General features: G+C 43.0%; 1 protein-coding gene across 1 annotated transcript in view; it reads right to left on the minus strand.

Moving 5' to 3' along the window:
• The window catches only part of RTF1 (RTF1 homolog, Paf1/RNA polymerase II complex component), a 497,066-nt gene that overhangs the window by 375,970 nt on the left and 99,281 nt on the right, over nucleotides 1-21,815 (minus strand). The window lies entirely within an intron of this gene.

Consider the following 21,815-nt stretch of genomic DNA (forward strand, 5'->3'; position numbering starts at 1 on the left):
TTTATATGGTCCTGCTAAATTTTTATCAGCCCAGAGCACCTGCTGCCCTTTTTATGCACCCCAGTTACTAAGTTTTTATGCATAGGATATGATAACAAGGCTAAGCGACAACTCGAGTGTAGACAAATTGCAGCTAGTGCTCTGGACTGATAAGTCAAAATGTAAAATATCTGGCTGTTGCAAAAAAAAAAAAAAAAAAAAAAAAGGATTTTTTTTTTTGTCATACTTACCTGTAAAATCCTTTTCTTTGAGTATATCAGGGGACACAGAGTGAGGCTAGTATTCATTACCTACTGGGTTATACTCCATCTCCAGGTGAAGGGACACTGGTAGACCAAAGGTCTTTAGACAAAAAGTGATCCCCTATATAACCCCTCCCACACAGGAAAAACTTCAGTTTTGTAGCAAGCACTGAATCCTCAAAAAAGAGAGGAGGGATCTCTGTGTCCCATGATTTACTCAAAGAAAATTATTTTACAGGTAAGTATGATGAAAAATTTGTATTTTCTTTCTCATACATCATGGGAGACAGAGTCATGCTAATATTCATTACCTACTGGGACATCCCAGAGCATAAGCCTTGAGGGGAGGGAGACACTACCTGCCAAACAATAACCATCAGAACTTATATGAAAGCTGAACCCTCGGCTGCTCGAACATCCACTTGATAACTTTGTCAACGTATGCACTGAAAACCAGTTAGCAGCCTTACAAATCTGAGCCACGGATACCTGATAGCAAAAAGCCCAGGACTTTCCTACACCCCTGGCAGAATGAGCTCTCACCCTAAAGGGAGAAGCTTTACGTTTCAGACCGTAGGCCTGAATGACCAATTGACAGACCCAATTGGCAATGGAAGCCTTGGAAGCTGCTTTGCCTTTCTTGGGTCCTTTTGGTAAAATAAAAAAAAGGAGTCTGATCCTCGGATCTCCGCAGATTTAGACAAATAAACCTCGACTGCCCAGACAACGTCCAATGAGTGCAGTTGTCTCTCTTCCGCCGAGCGAGGCTGAGCGAAAAAAGGGCAAATAATGTCCAGATTTAAATGAAAAGCCGACACCACTTTTGGCAAAAAGGATGGAACAGGTCGTAACACGATCCTGTCGTGGTGAAGGACCAAGTATGGTTCCCTGCACGAAAGGGACGTCAACTCCGACACGCTTCTAGCCGAGGTGATGGCCATCAGGAAGGCTAGCTTGCGTGACAGCAAGTCTAATGGAATTTACTTAATTGGTTCAAATGGTTGCTTCTGTAACAAAGACAGCACCAAGTTCAAGTCCCACAGACACATAGGTGACCTAATGGGGGGGAGGCAAGCGAGATAACCCCTGCATAAAAAGTTCGGATCAGTGAATGGGAGGCTAAAGGCCTTTGGAAGAATACAGATATAGCTGAAACTTGACCTCCGATTGTACTCAAAGCCAAAGTGATTTTCACAGCTGACTGTAGAAGAGAGAGAATTCTCCCAATCACGTATTTTCGAGGATGCCATTTTCTGGCTTCACACCAAGCAATATAAAAATTCTTCCAGACCTAATGATAAATTTTCCTAGTGACAGTTTTTCTAGCATTCACTAGGGTAGACACTACTGGTACCGAGATGCCATGGTCCTTCAGCACCCTGGCTTCAATAGCCATGCCATCAAATTTAGAGACTGTAAATTGGGGTGGAATATAGGACCTTGAGACAGTAGATCAGGGCGTTGTGGAAGCGTCCATGACCAGTCTATTGTCAGTCTCACAAATTCCAGGAAGCAGGGCCTTCTGGGCCAGGCTGGTGCCACCAGAATGACTGGAACCCCCTCTTTCTGAATCCTGCGCAACAAACGTGGAAGGAGAGGGATCGGAGGGAAAGCATAAACCAGGTAGTACTGGCTCCATGGAACTATCAGAGCATCTGCTCTGACTGCCAGAGGATCCCTTGTTCGGGACACAAATTGTTGTAGCTTGTTGTTGAACCTGGATGCCAGTAGGTCAACCTCTGGCCATCCCCAACGTTGGCAAATTTCCTGGAACACCCCTGGGTGTAGGGACCCTTCCCCCGGGCAGATCTGCTGGCAGCTGAGATAATCTGCCTTCCAGTTCTCTACTCCCGGGATATGGATTGCCGATATAAAATCGGCACATGTCCCTCTGCCCAGGCTAGTATGTGGTTCACCTCCTTCAGAGCTGAAAGACACCTGGTACTGCCTTGGTGGTTTATATAGGCCACTGCAGTGGCATTGTCGGACTGAACCCTGATAGGGCAGTCCTGAAACTCCATCCAAGACCATAGGGCCAAACATACTTCCCGTAATTCTAGGACGTTGACGGGCAGGATCTGTTCTGTCCCTGACCATTTCCCCTGAGCTGTGAGCCCTTCTAGGGTCCCTTCCCAGCCTGAGAGACTCACATCTTTGGTCATTACACTCCAATTTACCGGGAGAAAGGATTTTCCCCTTCGCAGGTTCAGATCCTGCAACCACCAGTTTAGGCTTAAGAGTGCCCAAGGAGATAAGCACATTAGATAATCCAGGGCTTGTCCTCTTCTGTTCCAGGCCAACAAGATGTTTTGTTGTAAAGGCCTGGAATGGGAACAGGGCATAGGGCACTGCCTCAAAGGAGGATACCATCCTCCTTAGAAGGCTCATACAGAGCCGAATGGAGGGTTGTCTGGTGCCCCTTATCTGACGTACCTGAACCTTCAGGGCACAGATCCTTACAGGTGGCAAGAACATTCTTGCTTGAACCGTATCTAGGATCAGACCTAAATACTTTAGACTTTGAGCTGGTTTCAAGGCTGACTTTTCGGTATTTATGATCCAGCCTAAGCTTTTTAAATACCGCACTGTGCATGTTATGCTCTGTTCTAGAGCCTGTAATGAGCGACCTGAGCAAGAGGTCGCCCAGATACCCATGCACTAGGATCCCTCGGGCCCTTAAAAGACCCAGTACTGGTGCTAGGACCTTTGTGAACACCCAGGGAGCTGTAGCAAGCCCGAAGGGTAGAGCCACAAACTGAAAATGATGTTCCTTTAATGCAAAACGTAAGAACCTCTGATGAGGATGAAAGATAGGTACATGCAAATACATGTCTTTTATATCGATGGAGGCTAGAAAGTCTCCCCTCTGGAGTGAGGCTACTACTGAGCGGACAGACTATCCGAAAGAACTGAATCAGTAGATACTTGTTCAGGGATCTTAGGTCCAAAATGGGCCTTGTGTCCCCGTTTGGTTTCTGCACCATAAACAGGTTTAAGCAAAACCCTGTGCCCCTTTTGGATACTGGAATCTCTACAATCACTGCTTGATGCACTAGATGATGTAGTGCCTAAAAGCAACACTTTTTTTTTTTGGAGGATCCGAGGGAACGCTGGATCTTAAGAACTTCTGGGGGATGAACCCCTGCAACTCCAGCTTGTAACCGCAAGATATAATTGAGGTGATCCACTCGTCCTGAATTATTGTTCTCCAAATGTCGGCAAAATGCAACAGCCTTCCCCCCATTCAATGGAGTGGGGGGCGTCCCCTCAAAAGGAGGGCTTGGTGTTAGGTTTAGAAGAATTTTGGACCCAAGGCTTCTTCTTGCCCTGGCCCTGCTGCTTGCCCCTGGCCCCAACGCCCTGTTGGTGGCAAAACCGCCTTGACGCTGAGACACTGGAGGAAGCAGTCTGTAAGTTTTAAACTAGGGACATCTGGTGCTTTTCTTCACACAAAGTAGAGAACTCTTCCCTGAGGAAATCTTTTTGGATATATTTCACCAAGTGATCACCAAATAAATGTTTCCTATGAAAAGGGAAACCTGCCAATAACATTTTACAAGGTAGCTCGGCTGACCAGTTCTTAAGCCACAAGAATCTGCACATATGTAAAGACAAGAGAGCCAAAACGAGAAACCTGCTGTATTTAATCCTTTAAAAAGGTGTCTACAGGAAAACACAGCGCTCGAGAAATATCGGTCTTACTTTCAGGCAGATCGTCCTTCTGGTTAGGCCAATCAGGCCATTTGACCTGATCCGTTATGGACTGGCAGATACCAATTGCTGCAACAGCTGGCTGAATAGATGAACTGGCCAAAGAAAAGGAAGCCTTTAATAAAATGACTCCAATTTATTGTCAACAGGGTCTTTCAAGCAATCATGCCAGCAATCCTGTGTACTAACCCGGCAAGAGCCGAGGATAGTTCATCCTTGGTGATAAAAGGGTGAAGCAGCAGCGTTGACTATAGGCACACGCATGTGGTCCTGAATGGCATGGCTGTATTCATGTATTTAGCGATAAAAGCCACATGTGCCATGGCCGTCAAACAAACTGCTAAGTCCAGCGGCGCTTTTGCGAATGGACGTGCGCCCTGGTCACCAAACTGCTGAGGCAATCTTGCGAAAGCACGTGCGCCATGGTGAACCAAGGCGAAATGGTGCACCGTCCTGCGCCATCATACAGGTAAAAGACAGCCAGACACAAGCAAAAAAAAAAAGGTACATTTGGCAAACACCCACAGCTAGCCCAAAACTCCCCAGTATGGTCACGGCACACAGGTGTCCAGCCTCTAGCTAGCTTGACTGATGGTTACAATCACTGGGACACCCCACAATAACAAAATAAAGGGGTTTCACTTATCGGTTCAGGCGCAGGGCAGCTTAGAAACTAAGAGCCCAATCTTCACCCTTCGCTGCGGGTTCCTGTCACTTGAGGACCTTAAAGGACTGGGTACCCCTTTCATGTTTGGGGTCCACTACCTTGGACCTGTACAGCACCCTGCAGGAATGCTTTAGCGCTGTAGTGTCCAGGATTCCACTTTGCAGGGTCCAGCGCCCGGAGGCCGCATTACAGGCAAAACCTTGCAGGATCTTGTCATTGCAAGGCTCGGGTACCATTTATCTAAGCATATAAAGCCTGTGTCAAATGGATCAGATCGGTCAATCCCTTGATTAATTTAAGAACCATTTGTGGGACTAGAGACCTGGAGCTCAGAGAGCTCAAACTATGCCATCCACCTTGCAGACACTGGTAAATTAAAAAAAAAAAACTCAAGTGCTTCCTGTGTGGGAGGGGTTATATAGGGGATCACTTTCTGTCTAAAGACCTTTGGTCTAACAGTGTGCATTTACCTGGAGATGGAGTATAACCCAGTACCCAATTTTGGCCCACACTCTCGGTCTGGGACTCTATTAAATACTCTACCTGCTTGATAGCCTCCCCCCATATCTGCCTCTTTCACTTCTGCTTAACGGTCCTCCGTTGCCTCCTGGGATTGAGAATCCTCAAAGCTTTCAAAGGTGGAGACAAAAGGGCCTCACCGCCATCCATTCTCTGCTCACCGTGAGGTGTCAGTTCACACGAATACTTATGTTGCCATAAATAAATATATGAGTGATTTAGAGTACATTCCCGGTGGGTAGCATCTGCGATAGGGTTATGTAAAAGTGCCTCCCATGGGTCTCTTCGTAGATTCACGTAGAAAACAGTATCGACCAGTGTGTACACCCTAATCCATAACCTCCTGACTTTAGGACATGTCCACCATATGCGTTTCATATCGCCCAAGTCTGAGCAATTTCGGAAGCCATTATATGGATATGATGACACGCCGCATCTTCGATCATGATAAGAAGCCTCTGACAGGAGGCTTCTTACCACGTGATCAGCTGTGACCAATCACAGCTGATTATCGCGTGAACCAGGAATTGCCGGTAAACGGCATTCCTCGATTCACGCTGACAGGAAGAGCCGATCGGCGGCTCTCCCTGTCGGGGGGGGGGGGGGTGTCTGTGCTGATAATCAGCCCACTGATTATCAGCACAACCCCCATCAAATGTACCCATAAGCTGCCAATCGGTGCCCAGTCAGTGCCCCATCATAACCCATTGCCACTGCCCACCACAGTGCCAGTGTCCATCACAGTGCCAATCAGTGCCCAGCATTAACACCTGTCAGTACCTGCCTAATCAGTGCTGCCCATCAGTGTCGCCTGTCAGTGCCCATCAATTCTACATATCAGTGCCGCCTCATCAGTTCCCATCAGTGAAGGAGAAAACAAAATTTTATAACAAACGGAGAAAAACTTTTTTTTCCAAAAATATCGGTCTTTTTTAGTTTGTTTAGCAAAAAATAAAAACTGCAGAGGTGATCAAATACCACCAAAAGAAAGCTCTATTTGTGGGAAGAAAATGATAAAAATTTAGTTTGGGCACAGTGTTGTATGACCGCGCAATTGTCAAAGTGCGACAGCACTGAAAGCTCAAAATTGTCCTGGGCAGGAAGGGGCGAAAGTGCCTGGCATTGAAGTGGTTAAAAAATAACCTGGGGTACCCATCCCCCTTTTTCTTCCCTCCCTTCTGCTCTTTCTATTTCTGTCTTCTTCTTTGCCCCTATGCGCTTCCCTCTCACTGCTCATGTAGGCTCCAGTTGAAAAGGGTAGGCCAAGGCCGCCTAAATTGTTTTTTTTTTTTGTTTTGGCCAGCCCCCACAACCATTTCTTTCATATGTGTAATGGAATCGTGGACACATCTGTGGTTTTGACTGCAAGAGATTGCCTTGATAGTCTGGATGGATGCTGTTCCTGTTTTAGTACCTTTTTGTGCACACATGATCCTGAAGTTGTTCTCTGATGACCATCTCACTCATAAATTGATGCTACGGAAGTTTTGTATTTCCTATATTCCATTACAGTAGCAGACTGTTGTCGCTCTTACTTTGTTCTTGGGGAGTAAACTTTGTACAATGTGTACTGCTATTTTACAGTGCACATTTAGGTTTTGTATTGCTTTATTTCTTTTGTTATACTGGAAAACTTTAATAAAATTTCAGTAAAAGAAGAACTGATGCCGTTAGAGTGGTCACACCAAATATTGATTTGGATTTCTCTGTTCCTTTACCTTCCATTTTTCTGCTTAAACTGTATTAACACCTCCATTTCTGAAAGCATTCTTTAAAAAAAAAAAAAAAAAAAAAAAAAAAAAAAGGGATCCTGTTCCCTTATAGCAGGTTAACAACATAACGCTTGTGCTGTCTGACCTGCCCCTCTCTGAACTGTAAAAAAAAAAAAAAAAAAACCTGGCTGATCCTGACAGTTTCTACTCTCCCCTGCAAACTGACCACGGTTTATCAAGGCTGCTGAGCCCTGACACCATGGTCAGTTTACGTGCCTCCCTCAGCCACAGCTCTCCTCAGTCCCTGCCTGTCGGCTCCGTGTGTGAGTGGTCTCCACCCCCCTCCTACTGATATTCATAGCACATTTAAATTTAACAAATTTCACAGCCTTACCCTCTCCTTTATCCAGCGATTTTTTTTTAAGCTCTTCAGGCTGGTCACGTGACTCAAGGTTGCTCTGCTACTCTGATCCCCAGGCTACAGCAGGAGAGGCTGAGCAGCCAGCACGGCGGTCACGTGACCTCCCGACTGACATCAGAGGGAGAGCTCCGTCCCTCTTGCTGTAGCCCAGGGATCGGTGTAGTAGAGCAGCCGGGAATCAGATGACCGGCCTGAAGATCTAAAAAAAAAAAAAGTATTTAGAAGCATCTACTTCAGTAAACACTTATACAGTGCATTACACCGTGCCTTGCATAAGTATTCACCCCCTTGACATTTTTCGTGTTTTGTTGCCTCACAACCTGGAATTAACATGGATTGTTTGAGGATTTGCATCATTTCATTTACAGAACATGCCCACAACTTTGAAGATTTTTTTTACTGTGAAGCAAACAAACAGAACAAAATAACAGAAAAAGTCAATGTGCATAACTATTCACCACCCTAAAGTCAATACTTTGTTGAGCCACCTTTTGTGGCCATCACAGCTCCAAGTCGCTTTGAATAAGTCTATGAGCTTGCCACATCTTACCACTGGGATTTTTGCCCATTCCTCCTTGCAAAACTGCTCCAGCTCGTTCAAGTTGGATGGTTTGCGCTTGTGAACAGCAATCTTTGAAGCTGACCACAGATTTTCTATTAGATTGAGATCTGGGCTTTAACTAGGCCATTCCAACACATTTACATGTTTCCCCTTAAACCACTCAAGTGTTGCTTTAGCAGTGTGTTTGGGGTCAATGTCCTGCTGGAAGGTGAACCTCCATCCTAGCCTCAAATCACACACAGAGTGGTACCGGTTTTCCTCAAGAATATCCCTGTATTTAGCACCATCCATCTTTCCCTCAACTCTGACCAGACAAAAACCTTAACCATAACTACATCTGGTATGGAGATAGGTACTTTAGCTTCTTGCTGACCAGCCGCCGTCATACTGTGGCAAGTTGGCACGGCTGAGCAAATTGCCGTAGGTGTACGTCAGCCGCTTAATGAGCCATTAGGGGCACCGGAGCCGATGTGTGTGGCCGGCGGCTGCGATGTCCGCCAGCGACCCACGATCACTCCTCAGAGCCAGAACGGGGATCTGTCAATGTAAACAGATTCCCGTTCTGTCAGGGAAGTACAGAGAGATCTGCTTTTTCTAGTGATCAGGAACAGCGTTCTCTCTCTACTCCCTGTGAGTCCACTCCATCCCCCCAGTTAGAAACCCCTCCCTAGGAAACACTTAACCCCTTCCTTGCCAGTGACATTTATACAGTAATCAGTGGCTATTTTTAGAAATAAAGAAAAGATAATGGGGAGCCGCCTATAGATATTGGACATAAGACCCGAGACCTAAGCCACATGCCAAAATACAGAGAAAAAACAGAGGAGGTGCCCCTTGATTTTATGGGCAAAGGATAAAAACCAGGTAAAGAAGTAGTAGGTGTATATAAAAAAGTAATGAAAAATTTATTAATTACAAAAACATGTAAATAAACAATTTATACACAAAATTGGGTTATTCTAAAAGCAAAATAGATCCAATAAATGGATAGTCATGCTATATAGATATAAAACAGCTAGGTTCTGGAACACGATTGATCTCATAGTGGGAGGCCAAACGAAGTGCATGTACACAAGTCCCAACAGGTTTCAGAATATATGCCTAAATATTTAATTCCTTCTTCAGGGGCTGATTTAGAACAAGTTGTATTATTATAGAATGACTATCTCTGGTGAATCATAGTACACATCAGAATTCACACTTAGGTACGGTTTGTGTATCCGTACTGTCCCATCAAACATTAGAATAGTTGGGGAGTGTGTGCATGTCCCCATACCACCAGTGATATATGGTTCACCGTGGTAAAATTTTAATTTGATGTACGAGATAGAATCGGTAGGGCATAAAGCACTCCTGCCAAATGGACATCGAAACCCACAAGGACCGGCAAAAATGGAGACGACCTTATGACTGCCGATATGGATGGAGACTCCCTTATCTGTAGGGTTGTGTGATCCTGGCTGGGTAGCCACTAGCTGTGTGCACATCTATTCTCTAGAGTATGCTAATGTGCAATGGGACAGTACGGAGACACAAACCCTGTCTGAGTGTGAATTTTGATGTGTACTATGATTCACCAGGATAGATTTTTGTGTACAACGTTGCATGACTGCACAATTGTCAGTTAAAACGACGCAGTGGCGTATCCCAAAAAATGGCCTGGTCATCAAGGGGGTAAATCTTTCCGGGGCTGAAGTGGTTAAACAAAATTAAAAGCGTTACTAAACCCAGAACCTGAATTCACCATTTCTGGTCTCCCACAGTACACAACATGGAGATGCAATAGTTTTATTAAATGTAAACTGCTAAATCGATTTTCTCATCGGCAGTTAGAGCAGTCTTGTGACTTCTATCAGTGTGTGCTGAAAGCTTGTAGGATAATTTTTAATTTCTCCCACAATTCTGCTATTATGATTGGCCCTGTGTGGATCACATGCACTCTCTCAAAAAAATAAAAAAAATTCTAGCAATTCACAAACTGAGCATTTGCAGCCTGAATCCATAGACTGTTATAAGGTTATTTTTTGGAGTTAGTGGAAGGAGGAGGATTAGAGAAGCCAGGATGAAACAGCCTTATTTATACAATGCAGAAGATTAACCCCTTAGGTTACACAGAGTAACAGGCATGCTTTACTGCATATACAGACTATAATATAGGAAAGACATATATGGAAGAGATGAAAGAGCTGCACACCCAGAGAACGGATAATATGGAAAAGTTTCCCCAGTGGGGCTTTAAAACAGCAATATAACAGGGTAAAATAAATAAATATTTAGAGAGTTGTTTATTTGAAAAATGTCGCATATCATGGTGTAGTTAAATACAATATATACACAACATAAAATCTGGTCCGATAATACAATACATGTTCCACAATGCAATAAACAAACACAATTGTGCACATTGTTACATTACATAATGCTATATGGTGTGCGAGCACCAAAGCGTTTCAACCTGTGTACGGTCTTCTTCAGGGGGACAATCGGCTCTAAAAAATATTACATATATTCAGAATTAAAGAAGCATGTTGTCATACATCACATTAAATAAGCCATAGTGGTATATTTACCGCTCAAGAATGGAATGAGTGTTCTTATAACCAGAAATGGTAGGAGCCGTTGAAGAATCCGGAGGGCCTAGAGGCCGCCCCCACCTCCCCAGGAGAGAAGAGCCCACCCCAAGGGGCTTGCAAGGAGCCACACTGTAAATGCCCTCGCCTGCAACAAATACCCAATGATAGCCATTTGTTAATTAGGAAAAATGTAATGAGTTAACACATAGCATATACGGCAGAGTGTCATTTTTACTATAAAGGTTTCTAAATGTATATATAAAGACTGACGGCAAATATGAGTTATGTATAAATTCATCACGGTATCATTTACATCCCATAGAGATAACTAACCAATATTAAATAATAATACAATATGGTAATATAATAATGTAGGAAATGTGTTTGTAATCGCATAGTGTAAGTGGATAGTGTTCGCCAACTAAATGCTGGCGTGATGTGAAAAAAGAAACAGCAGCTAAAAAATAAATACAAACCAAATGTGTGAAATTATGTGTCTAGTGGTGTAGTATACCTTATACAGTAATATAGTTTGTATAATAGTGTAGTTTACCTTATACAGTGGTGTAGTTTGTATAGACTTGTAGGTTGTTTAGGCTTATAGGGCTTGTTTGTTATTGAGGACCTGACTGCAGTTATGCAAGAAAGGTGGAGACTCTGATGCCAAGAGAGGGAGGATGCAGTGCTGTCTGCAGTTGGCAGACACTATGCACTTTATGAATTTTCCTAATATTTTTAATTACTTAATGAATTATTTACTTTATATTATTATTCAGCACACAGTGCACGCTTTGACTGTGCCAATTGTCAGTCTTTTACACTCACATTGCACTTTTTCGTAATAACTGTACTAAATAAGATTCATATACATTACTATTCAATATTACCACTAATGGATTACAAACACACTTCCTACATTACCATATTGTTTTAATTATTGTTTAATATTGGTTAGTCATCTCTATGGGACGTAAATGATACCGTGATAAATTTATACATTGACAACTCATATTTGCCGTCAGTCTTTATATACAGTCATGGCCGAAATTGTTGGCACTCCAGACATTTTTCCAGAAAATCAAGTATTTCTCACAGAAAAGTATTGCAGTAACACATGTTTTGCTATACACATGTTTATTCCCTTTCTGTGTATTGGAACAAAACAAAAAAAGGGAGGAAAAAAAGCAAATTGGACAGAATGTCACACAAAACTCCAAAAATGGGCTGGTCAAAATTCTTGGCACCCTTAACTTAATATTTGGTTGCACACCCTTTGGAAAAAAATAACTGAAATCAGTCGCTTCTAATAACCATCAATAAGCTTCTTACACCTCTTACCCGGAATTTTGCACCACTCTTCCTTTGCAAACTGCTCCAGGTCTCACTTATTGGAAGGGCGCCTTTTCCCAACAGCAATTGTAAGATCTCTCCACAGGTGTTCAATGAGATTTAGATTTGGACTCATTGCTGGCCACTTTAGAACTCTCCAGCGCTTTGTTGCCATCCATTTCTGGGTGCTTTTTGACGTATGTTTGGGGTCATTGTCCTGCTGGAAGACCCAAGATCTCAGACGCAAACCCAGCTTTCTGACACTGGGCTCTACAGTACGACCCAAAATCCTTTGGTAATCCTCAGATTTCATGATGCCTTGCACACATTCAAGGTACCCAGTGCCAGAGGCAGCAAAACAACCCCAAAACATAATTGAACCTCCGCCATATTTCACTGTAGGGACTGTGTGCTTTTCTTTGTAGGCCTCATTCCATTTTTGGTAAACAGTAGAATGATGTGCTTTACCAAAAAGCTCTATCTTGGTCTCATCTGTCCACAAGACGTTTTCCCAGAAGGATTTTGGCTTACTCAAGTTCATTTTGGCAAACTGTAGTCTTGCTTTTTTATGTCTGTCACCAGTGGGGTCCTCCTGGGTCTCCTGCCATAGCATTTCATTTAATTTAAATGTCGACGGATAGTTCACGCTGACACTGATGCTCCCTGAGCCTGCAGGACAGCTTGAGTTTCTTTGGAACTTGTTTGGGGCTGCTTATCCACCATCCAGACTATCCTAGCTTGCAACCTTTCATCAATTTTTCTCTCCCGTCCACGCCCAGAGAGATTAGCTACAGTGCCATGAGTTGCAAACTTCTTGATAATGTTGCGCACTGTGGACAAAGGCAAATCTAGATTTCTGGAAATGGACTTGTAACCTTGAGATTGTTGATATTTTTCCACAATTTTGGTTCTCAAGTCCTCAGACAGTTCTCTTCTCCTCTTTCTGTGGTACGTGCTTAGTGTGGCACACAGACACACAATGCAAAGACTAAGTGAACTTCTCTATCTGCTTTCAGGTGTGATTTTTTATATTGCCCACACCTGTTACTTGCCCCAGGTGAGTTTAAAGGAGCATCACATGCTTGAAACAATCTTATTTATCCACAATTTTAAAAGGGTGCCAAAGATTTTGACCAGCCCATTTTTGGAATTTTGTGTGACATTATGTCCAATTTGCTTTTTTTCCTCCCTTTTTTTGTTTTGTTCCAATACACACAAAGGGAATAAACATGTGTATAGCAAAACGTGTTACTGCAATACTTTTCTGTGAGAAATACTTTATTTTCTGGAAAAATTCCTGGGGTGCCAACAATTTTGGCCATGACAGTATACATTTATAAAAATTTATAGTAAAAATGACACTGGCGGATATGCTATGAGTTAACTCATTCAATTTTTCCTAATTAACAAATGGCTATCATTGGGTATTTGTTGCAGGTGTGGGCTCCTCCATCCCTCAGAAGGCGTTTACAGTGTGGCTCCTTGCAAGCCCCTCGGGTGGGCTCTTCTCTCCTAGGGAGGTGGGGGCAGCCTCCAAGCCCTCCGGATTTTTCAAAGGCTCCTACCATTTCTGGTTATAAGAACACTCATTCCACTCTTGAGCGGTAAATATACCACTATGGCTTATTCAATGTGATGTATGACGGCATGCTTCTTTAATTCTGAATATATGTAATTTTTTTTAGAGCCAATTGTCACCCTGAAGAGACCGTACACAGGTCGAAACGCGTCGGGGGTCACACACCATATTGCATTATGTAATGTAACGATGTGCACAATTGTGTTTGTTTATTGCATAGTGGAACATGTATTATATTATTGGACCTGATTTTATATTGTATTTAACTATACCATGATATCAAATTTTTCAAATAAACAACTCTAAATATCATTTAAAAAAATGTTTGACCCTTTTATATTGCTGCTTTAAAGCCCCACTGGGGAAACTTTTCCATATTATTAGTAACACTATAAAGGTAATTGTTATAGGGTCAAGTTTTCCCCCAGTGTCAAATTTATGGATATGTGGGATACTGAATAGGTTTTCCAGCACAGGCCTCCAGAGCTCAAAACGTACTGTGGCTTTATTGACAACATAGTTTGCATCTGGGAGGGTGATCTGACCAGCCTGGAAGAGTTTAAAACACAAATTAAACCAAAATGATAAAGGCATCAAGCTCATATGGCATACCAGCCCACACAAAATAGCCTTCCTGGATTTAGAAAAAGAAATACATGAAAATACACTGGGTCGATGTGGAGGGGGTCCGGTGTAAGTTCAGCTTACAGATTTTTCTGTAAAGGTAAACTTACCTTTAAGTTTGTGGGTTTAACAACTTAACCCTCTGCTCTAGAGCCCCCTTTTATGCTCATTATATGAGCGGGTTTAGTATGTAGATTAGGTTCCAGTCCATTATTAACCATCCTGTTTACTGCAAGTTAGGGGTATGTATTGCTGTTGGCACTACCTACCATTTTAATTAAAAGTTATCTGAGAGGTTTGATTAATACACTATATTGAGAGTTTAATTTTTGTAGTCTAGTTCCATTTTATCAGATTGTATTTATTTTTTTAATTTTGGCCATCTAAGTGCAAGTATTAGGGTTGATACACCCCTATATAGTAGCCAGCATATCCCATTCCTGGTGCTTAGCATTAAGCCATGTTCCAGTATTATTGATATAACTAGAAGTCATAATGTGTAATCTGGACACCAATAAAATGGCTGCTGGAGTGGAGTATAACCTCCTGTAGCCAGTGATCCACAATAAAAATGGGCACCAGAAACCAGCGATTCCCCATGCTCATGTGTACGTGGTTCAATTGGTTTGTACAGACTATAAATACAGTAGCAATGACACACGACTCTTACTTCTTGAAAGTCACGTGATCAGTGACTAAACATGTCGGGGCAGAGCCTGTGACATGTTGCATTACCAGGAAGCTAACAGCCAGCTACAGGTGAACACTGGGTCGAGTAGTTGCGGATATCAAAGTGACCAGAAGGGTATCCCACACCCCAAATGTGTACCAAGCGAGCCAACTGCATGCACCGGTGATTTTTTTTCCTATTCATTAGGACAATATGTGAATGAGGCATACCATCTGAAGAACAAGAGTCCAAAGGTCACCACGGAAGGTGCAGACCACTGGATCTTTATCCCTAAGGGAAAGGCGAGTTCAGACCCCTAACAGGGTCTCCCTTGGGAGGTGAGCGCATAGTTTGACCGGTGGAGGGCATTTTTTTTTTATCAGAGAAGCACACTAATTTCACAGACTTTTGGGATAAAAATAACGCCTCCCCTGCAGCCCCAGTGTGAAAACCTGAGTGCTTTCACACTGGAATAGTGCGCTTGCAGGATGGGAAAAAAAAGTCCTGGAAGCAGCTTATCTGGGGCATTGCGGGAGCGGTGAATACACCGCTCCTAAAACGCCACTGCCATTGAAATCAATGGCCAGCGCTGCCGACCCGCCTGCAAAACGCGTCGGCATTGGCGCTTTAAACCCTTTTTCGGCCGCTAGCAGGGGGTTAAAAGCGCCACACTAGCTGCCGAAAAGCAGTGCTAAAACAACAGTAAAGCCCCCCCATGTGAAAATAGCCCTAGGGACAGTAAAATACAGCCACCAAACTAGCCTGGAAATGAGTTTTGGTACCTGCAAAAATCTGCTATGTATCAAGCTTGTCAAGGCACAAGGTGAAACAGTCATATCCGTGTTAATACTGACTAGGTACAACCTCAATTCCAAAAAAGTTGGGACACCATTTAAGATCTACATAAAACAGAATGTAATGATTTATATATCTCATAAACCCACATTTTATTCACAATAGAAAATCGAAAACATATCAAATATATAAACCGAGGGGTGTGTGGCCAAGCACAGCATGCTGTAGGACGTGTCTCCTTGAAGCTCCAGTGCCGATCCTGAGAATTGTCTTCCCTGCTCGCACATCCATCCAGCTGCCGACACAACTATGGAAACCGAGATGTACCATTTTTGGGGGGAGAATGTAATTTCGAAATTGATGGCAGCAACAGGTCTCAAAAAAAAAAAAAAAAATAGGATTAGGGCTAGGTTTACCATGGTTCAGCATCCCCTCTTCTTTTAACACTCTTTAAATCTATGGGAACTGAGGAAACCAGTTGCAGGAGTTTTGGGAGAGGAATGCTGTCCCATTGTTGCCCACTATAGGATTCTAACTGCTCAACAGTCCTAAATCTTTGATGTATCCTTAGTTTCAAGATGAGCCAAATATTTTCAAAATGGTGAAAGGTTTGAACTGCAGGCAGGCCAGTTAAGCACCCAGACTACTATGAAACCATGCTTTTGTCACTGAATATGCAAGGACTTAATGGCTCAGTGTCTACCAGCTTAGGGCATCTAAGTGAGAGCTAACAAAATCATTGAAATTGTGATTTAAAAAAAAAGGTACAAGTGTGAGAAATTAAACCTTTAATTGCCATTTAAACCTGTGTGTGCCACCTTCTGTGTCTATACAAAGGCCAAATATTCCAAGGTATGTAAACTTTTTATCAGGGCCATTTGGGCAATTTCTGTTATGATTTAAAAAGGATCCAAAAGAACTATGTGATAATAAATGGCTTAATGTGATCACTATCCTTAAATGAGACAGTTTTTTGACATGATCAATCATATTTTCAATATTAACCACTTGCCGACCGCCTCACGCAGATATATTGCGGCAGAATGGCACAGGCAGGAAAAATCACGTACCTGGTACGTGATTGCCTTCCCGCGGGCGGGAGGTCCAATCGGACCCCCTCCCCGGTGCCCGAGGCGGTCGGCTTTGGTCTGGGAGCGATGAGAGGTGAGGGGGAAACCATCCATTCGTGCCCCCCTCGCGATCACTCCCAGCCAATGAGAATCATTCCTCTGCTGCTGTATGCTAAACAGCAGCAAAGGAAATGATGTCATCTCTCCTCGGCTCGGTATTTTCCGTTCCGGCGCCGAGGAGTGAAGACTGGAATGTGAGTGCACAACACTACACACACAGTAGAACATGCCAGGCACACAGAACACCCCCGATCACCCCCCCCCCCCTGTCAAACTGACACCAAGCAGTTTTTTTTTTTTTTTCTGATTACTGCATGGTGTCAGTTTGTAACAGTTAGTGTGGTAGGGCAGTTAGTATTAGCCCCCTTTAGGTCTAGAGTACCCCCTAACCCACCCTAATAAAGTTTTAACCCCTTGATCACCCCCCGTCGCCAGTGTCGCTAAGCGATCATTTTTCTGATCGTTGTCTTAGTGTCACTGGTGACGCTAGTTAGGGAGGTAAATATTTAGGTTCGCCGTCAGCGTTTTATAGCGTCGGGGACCCCCATATACTATCTAATAAATGTTTTAACCCCTTGATTGCCCCCTAGTTAACCCTTTCACCAGTGATCACCGTATAACTGTTACGAGTGACGCTGGTTAGTTCGTTTATTTTTTATAGTGTTAGGGCACCCGCCGTTTATTACCGAATAAAGGTTTAGCCCCCTGATCGCCCGGCAGTGATATGTGTCGCCCCATGCAGCGTCAGATTAGCACCAGTACTGCTAACACCCACGCACGCAGCATACGCCTCCCTTAGTGGTATAGTATCTGAACGGATCAACATCTGATCCGATCTATACTAGCGTCCCCAGCAGTTTAGGGTTCCCAAAAACGCAGTGTTAGCGGGATCAGCACAGACACCTGCTAGCACCTGCGTTTTGCCCCTCCGCCCGGCCCAGCCCACCCAAGTGCAGTATCGATCGATCACTGTCACTTACAAAACACTAAATCCATAACTGCAGCATTCGCAGAGTCAGGCCTGATCCCTGCGATCGCTAACAGTTTTTTTGGTAGCATTTTGGTGAACTGGCAAGCACTAGCCCCAGGCAGCAGCAGGTTAGCGCCAGTACCGCTAACATCCACGCACGCACACCTCCCTTAGTGGTATAGTATCTGAACGGATCAATATCTGATCAGATCAGATCTATACTAGTGTCCACAGCTGTTTAGGGTTCCCAAAAACGCAGTGTTAGCGGGATCAGCCCAGATACCTGCTAGCACCTGCGTTTTGCCCCTCCGCCCGGCCAAGCCCACCCAAGTGCAGTATCGATCGATCACTGTCACTTACAAAACACTAAATGCATAACTGCAGCGTTCGCAGAGTCAGGCCTGATCCCTGCGATCGCTAACAGTTTTTTGGCAGCGTTTTGGTGAACTGGCAAGCACCAGCGGCCTAGTACACCCCAGTCGTAGTCAAACCAGCACTGCAGTAACACTTGGTGACGTGGCGAGTCCCATAAGTGCAGTTCAAGCTGGTGAGGTGGCAAGCACAAGTAGTGTCCCGCTGCCACCAAGAAGACAAACAGGCCCGTCGTGCCCATAATGCCCTTCCTGCTGCATTCGCCAATCCTAATAATTGGGAACCCACAGCTTCTGCAGCACCCGTACTTCCCCCATTCACATCCCCAACCAAATGCAGTCGGCTGCATGAGAGGCATTTTTATGTCCTCCCGAGTACCCCTACCCAACGAACCCCCCCCCCCCCCCCCACAAAAAAAAAGATGTTGTGTCTGTAGCAAACGCGGATATAGGCGTGACACCCGCTATTATTGTCCCTCCTGTCCTGACAATCCTGGTCTTTGCATTGGTGAATGTTTTGAACGCTACCATGCACTAGTTGCGTATTAGCGTAGGGTACAGCATTGCACAGACTAGGCACACTTTCACAGGGTCTCCCAAGATGCCATCGCATTTTGAGAGACCCGAACCTGGAACCGGTTACAGTTATAAAAGTTAGTTACAAAAAAAAAAAAAAAAGTGTAAAAAAATAAAAAAAATATATAAAATTTTTAAAAATAGTTGTCGTTTCATTGTTCTCTCTCTCTCTCTATTCTCTCTCTCTCTATTGTTCTGCTCTTTTTTACTGTATTCTATTCTGCAATGTTTTATTGTTATTATGGTTATGTTTTATCATGTTTGCTTTTCAGGTATGTAATTTTTATATACTTTACCGTTTACTGTGTTTTATTGTGAACCATTTTTTTGTCTTCAGGTACGCAATTCAAGACTTTGAGTGGTTATACCAGAATGATGCCTGCAGGTTTAGGTATCATTGGTAGGTTAATTGGATCCTGTCAAAATTACTCCTAGTATGTATGAATGTGAGTTAGGGACCTTAGATTGTAAGCTCCTTGAGGGTAGGGACTGATGTGAATGTACAATGTATATGTAAAGCGCTGCGTAAATTGACGGCGCTATATAAGTACCTGAAATAAATAAATAAATAAAAATAAAATCTTGGTATCATTCTTTTAAAGCAGTGGAAGGGAATGCCCCCCCCCACCGTCTTCCGTGTTTTTCTCTGGCTCTCCTGTCTCAACAGGGAACCTGAGAATGCAGCCGGTGATTCAGCCAGCTGACCATAGAGCTGATCAGAGACCAGAGTGGCTCCAAACATCTCTATGGCCTAAGAAACCGGAAGCTACGAGCATTTCATGACTTAGATTTCGCCGGATGTAAACAGCGCCATTGGGAAATTGGGAAAGCATTTTATCACACCGATCTTGGTGTGGTCAGATGCTTTGAGGGCAGAGGAGAGATCTAGGGTCTAATAGACCCCAATTTTTTCAAAAAAGAGTACCTGTCACTACCTATTGCTATCATAGGGGATATTTACATTCCCTGGGATAACAATAAAAATGATTAAAAAAAAAAAAAAAAATGAAAGGAACAGTTTAAAAATAAAATAAAAAAGCAAAAAAATAATAAAGGGGAAAAAAAAAAGAAAAAAAAGCATCCCTTTCCCCCCTGCTCTCACGCTAAGGGGAACGCAAGCGTTGGTCTGGCGTCAAATGTAAACAGCAATTGCACCATGCATGTGAGGTATCACCGCGAAGGTCAGATTGAGGGTAGTAATTTTAGCAGTAGACCTCCTCTGTAAATCTAAAGTGGTAACCTGTAAAAGCTTTTAAAGTCTTTTAAATGTGCATTTATGTTGTTGCCACTGCGTCCGATCTGTCCGCCATAATGTGCGCAATTTTAAAGCATGTCACGTTTGGTATCCATGTACTCGGCCTAAGATCATCTTTTTTATTTCATCAAACATTTGGGCAATATAGTGTGTTTTAGTGCATAAAAATTTTAAAAAGTGTGTTTTTCCCCAAAAAAATGCGTTTGAAAAATCACTGCGCAAATACTGTGTGAAAAAAAAAAAATGAAACACCCAACATTTTAATCTGTAGGGCATTTGCTTTAAAAAAAATATATAATGTTTGGGGGTTCAAAGTAATTTTCTTCCAAAAAAAAATAATTTTTTCATGTAAACAAAAAGTGTCAGAAAGGGCTTTGTCTTCAAGTGGTTAGAAGAGTGGGTGATGTGTGACATAAACCTCTAAATGTTGCGCATAAAATGCCAGGACAGTTCAAACCCCCCCAAATGACCCCATTTTGGAAAGTAGACACCCCAAGCTATTTGCCGAGAGGCATGTCGAGTCCATGGAATATTTTATATTGTGACACAAGTTGCGGGAAAAAGACAATTTCTTATTTTTTTTTTTTTTTGCACAAAGTTGTCACTAAATGCTATATTGCTCAAACATGCCATGGGAATATGTGAAATTACACCCCAAAATACATTCTGTTGTTTCTCCTGAGTACGGGATACCACATGTGTGAGACTTTTTGGGAGCCTAGCCGCGCACGGGACCCCGAAAAACAGTCACTGCCTATCACAGTTTCGGAGGCCATGGAATGCCCAGGTGGCACAAAACCCGCCCACATGACCCTATTTTGGAAAGTAGACACCCCAAACTATTTGCTGAGTATAGTGAGTATTTTGCAGACCTCACTTTTTGTCACAAAGTGAAAATTGAAAAAAAAAAAATGTTTTTTTCTTGTCTGTCTTCATTTTAAAAAACAAAATGAGAGCTGCAAAATACTCACTATGCCTCTCAGCAAATAGCTTGGGGTGTTTACTTTCCAAAATTGGGTCATTTGCGGGGGGGGGGGGGGGGTTGTGCCACCTGGGCATTCCATTGCCTCTGAAACTGTGATAGGCAGTGAAGAGTGAAATCAAAAATTTACACCCTTAGATTCCATATATGCCCATGGCCTGTGTGAGCAATATATCATTTAGTGACAGCTTTTTGTAATTTTTTTTTTTTTTTCATTATTCAATCACTTGGGACAAAAAAAATTAATATTCAATGGGCTCAACATGCCTCTTAGCAATTTCCTTGGGGTGTCTACTTTCCAAAATGGGGTCATTTGGGGGGGGGGGGGGGTTGTACTGCCCTGCCATTTTAGCACCTCAAGAAATGACATAGGCAGCCATAAACTAAAAGCTGTGTAAATTACAGAAAATGTACCCTAGTTTGTAGACGCTATAACTTTTGCGCAAACCAATAAATATACGCTTATTGACTTTTTTTTACCAAAGACATGTGGCCGAATACATTTTGGCCTAAATGTATGACTAAAATTTTTTTATAATAAAAATTAGAAAATGTCATTTTTTTTTCAAAATTTTCGGTCTTTTTCCGTTTATAGCGCAAAAAATAAAAACCGCAGAGGTGATCAAATAACATCAAAAGAAAGCTCTATTTGTGGGAAAAAATAGACGCAAATTTCGTTTGGGTACAGTATTGCATGACCACGCAATTAGCAGTTAAAGCGACGCAGTGCCAAATTGTAAAAAGTGCTCTGGTCAGGAAGGGGGTAAATCCTTCCGGGGCTGAAGTGGTTATTGCCAAAATTTTCACAATTTCTGCCAGGGTATGCAAACCTTTAAGCACAACTGTGTGTGCCCAGGTCAAATTTCATGAAAAATCGGGTTTACATCCACTTTAACCGCTTGCCGACCAACTCACGCCGATATACGTCGGCATAAGGGCATGTACAGGCATTATTATTATTATTATAATACAGAATTTATAAAGCGCCAACAGTTTGTGCAGCTCATTACAACATGAGGGCAGACAGTACACTTATAATACAAATCAATACAGGAGGGATCAGAGGGCCCTGCTCATTAGAGCTTACAATCTAGAAGGGAGGGTCAAGTGGAAACAAAAAGGTAATA

The sequence above is a fragment of the Aquarana catesbeiana genome, linkage group LG13 (assembly GCF_042186555.1).
Source record: "Aquarana catesbeiana isolate 2022-GZ linkage group LG13, ASM4218655v1, whole genome shotgun sequence".
NCBI classification, from domain to species: domain Eukaryota; kingdom Metazoa; phylum Chordata; class Amphibia; order Anura; family Ranidae; genus Aquarana; species Aquarana catesbeiana.